This window comes from Gekko japonicus, unplaced genomic scaffold (assembly GCF_001447785.1).
Source record: "Gekko japonicus isolate JY-2015 unplaced genomic scaffold, Gekko_japonicus_V1.1 scaffold4998, whole genome shotgun sequence".
Lineage (NCBI taxonomy): Eukaryota > Metazoa > Chordata > Lepidosauria > Squamata > Gekkonidae > Gekko > Gekko japonicus.
The window spans coordinates 34,073-36,903 of NW_015165408.1; the positions used below are offsets into that span (position 1 = coordinate 34,073).

The 2,831-nt window shown below is 52.1% G+C and overlaps 1 protein-coding gene across 1 annotated transcript in view; it reads left to right on the forward strand.

The window, feature by feature from the left end:
* LOC107109957 (arf-GAP with Rho-GAP domain, ANK repeat and PH domain-containing protein 1-like) overlaps nt 1-2,831 on the forward strand; it is a gene marked incomplete at both ends in the record, with an annotated part of 57,998 nt that overhangs the window by 27,331 nt on the left and 27,836 nt on the right. The gene's annotated exons all lie outside the window — the stretch shown is intronic.

The window sequence follows — 2,831 nt, forward strand, 5'->3', positions numbered from 1 at the left end:
CTTTTTGAAGGAGCTGCGGTGGCTGAAGTGGTTAAGACGCTGAACTGCAGGCTCTGGAAGGTCGGTCGTTCAGCAGTTCGAGACCCGAGTGCGCCGCATGACGGAGTGAGCTCCCGTCTCTAGTTCCAGCTCCTGCCAACCTAGCAGTTCGAAAACAAGAAATTGCAAGTAGATAAATAGGTACCACTTCGGTGGGAAGGGAACAGCGTTCCGTGCGCCTTGGTGTTTAGTCATGCCGGCCACATGACCACAGAAATGTCTTCGGACAGCGCTGGCTCTTCGGCTTTGAAACGGAGATGAGCACTGCAACCCTAGAGTCGGCTTTGACTGGAACCTTTATCTTTCTTATCAGAACCAGGGGTCATTTCGTAGAAAAAGAGGTACAGGAGCTCATTAGCATAACTCATTAGCATAACTCATTAGCATAACTTGTGCATATGCCACACCCCCTGACATCTCCGGAAGTGTGTTAGAAGGCAACAACCACTGCTCAGGCTCCACCGGACTGTTTCGGATTGCTAGCTATTGGGGGGGAGACGTTCAGATCTGCACTCACAGAGGAGGGAGAGCTTGTGCCTGAATAAGACTTGGTCTTAAAGGTGCCACTGGACTGTTTTGGATTGCTAGCTATTGGGGGGGGGGATGCACAGATCTGCCCTCACACAGATCTGTGCAGAAAGAGAGAGAGAGAGAGAGAAAGAGAGAGAGAGAGAGAGAGAGAGAAAGAAAGAAAGAAAGAAAGAGGGAGAGACGGAAATAGAGAGGAAAAGAAGGCGGGAGAGACGGAAATAGAGAGGAAAAGAAGGCGGGAGAGACGGAAATAGAGAGGAAAAGAAGGCGGGAGAGACGGAAATAGAGAGGAAAAGAAGGCGGGAGAGACGGAAATAGAGAGGAAAAGAAGGAGGGAGAGACGGAAATAGAGAGGAAAAGAAGGAGAGAAGTAAAGAAGGAAAAAGGAGGAAAAGAAAGAAAGAAAAAGAAGGAAAGAAATAGAAGGAAAGAAGGAGGGAAAGAAAGAGGGAGAGAAGGAGCAGGGGGCGTGGCTTGTTGCCTGTGCCCGGCCCCTGGGCTCTTTACTGCAGGAGCTCCGCTCCTGGGTGCTCCTGCAGGAAATGACCCCTGATCAGAACTATGGCTTGCCCAAGGTCATCCAGCAGGTGCAAGTGGAGGAGTGGGGAATCAAACCCGGTTCTCCCAGATTAGAGTCCGCGCACTTAACCACTACACCAAACTGGCTCCTTTAGCTGTTGTAGATTTTCCGGGTTGCGTGGCCGTGGTCTTGGCATTGTAGGACCTGGCGTTTCACCAGTAGCTGTGACCGGCATCCTCAGAGGTATAACACAGAAAGACGGAGTCCTCTCTGTGTCAAGGTGAGAAGAGAAATGGTAGGCAGGTGATTTATATCTACTCAGGAAGGTAGGGTCGGGCTGAGTCATTATCTTGTAGGAGTTCCCCAGGCTATGAACATGCTAATGGAGGAGCTTTCCTGAGGAGGTTCTTTTGCATATGGATCGTGTCCTGAGGAGGTTTCCTGTTTCCTGAGGAGGTTCTTTTGTATGTGGATGGGCTGTTGAAATCCTAACCTGCAACAGACAGAGAACCTCAGTGGGGAGCAATGCCACGGAGTCCACCCTCCAAAGCGTCCATTTTCTCCAGGGGAACTGAGCTCTGGAGATCAGCTGGAATTCCGGGGGATCCCCAGGCCCCACATGGAGGTTAGCATCCCTAGAAAGAAGCACAATATAGCCCGATCTCGCCAGATCTCATAAGTTAAGCAGGGTCATACTTGGAAGGGAGACCAGCAAGGAAGGCTCTGCAGAGGAAGGCCATGGCCAAACACCTCTGCTTCTCACTTGCCTTGGAAGTCCCTTGCTGGGGTCACCATAAGTCAGAAGCTAAGCAGGGTCAGTACTTGGAAGGGAGACCACCAAGGAAGGCTCTGCAGAGGAAGGCCATGGCCAAACACCTCTGCTTCTCACTTGCCTTGGAAGTCCCTTGCTGGGGTCACCATAAGTCAGAAGCTAAGCAGGGTCAGTACTTGGAAGGGAGACCACCAAGGAAGGCTCTGCAGAGGAAGGCTATGGCCAACCACCTCTGCTTCTCACTTTCCTTGGAAGCCCCTTGCTGGGGTGACCAGAAGTCAGAAGCTAAGCAGGGTCAGTACTTGGAAGGGAGACCACCAAGGAAGGCTCTGCAGAGGAAGGCCATGGCCAACCACCTCTGCTTCTCACTTGCCTTGGAAGCCCCTTGCTGGGGTCACCATAAGTTGGAAGCTAAGCAGAGTCAGTACTTGGATGGAAGACCACCAAGAAAGACTCTGCGGAGGAAGGCCATGGCCAATCACCTCTGTCTTCTACTGAATCAGAGCTGTGGTCCATCTGGTCCAGCATTCTGTCTCACACAGTGGCCAGGCAGCTCCTCTGGAGGGCCAACAACGGGGCAGAGTGGCTGTGGCCTTCATAAGAACCTCAGAAGAGCCCTGCTGGATCAGAGAAGTCGTCCAGCTAGTCCAGGCATCCTGTCTCAAACAGTGGCCTACCACTTCCTCAGGTGGTGAATAATCTGAAAGTCCTCTGCCTGAGACCCTGGAAAGCAGCTTCCAGTCACTGTAGACGATAACGCTACTGATATACCAGTGGTCTGATTCAGTATGAAGCAGCTCCTCATATCCATTTGCACACTTGGGAGGGACTGTGGCTCAGTGGAAAAGCCTCTGCTTGGCATGCAGAAGGTCCCAGGTTCAATCCCCGGCATCACCAGTTGAAAAGGACCAGGCAGGAGGTGATGGGAAAGACCTCCACCTGAGACCCTGGAGAGCTGTAAAGAGGGGC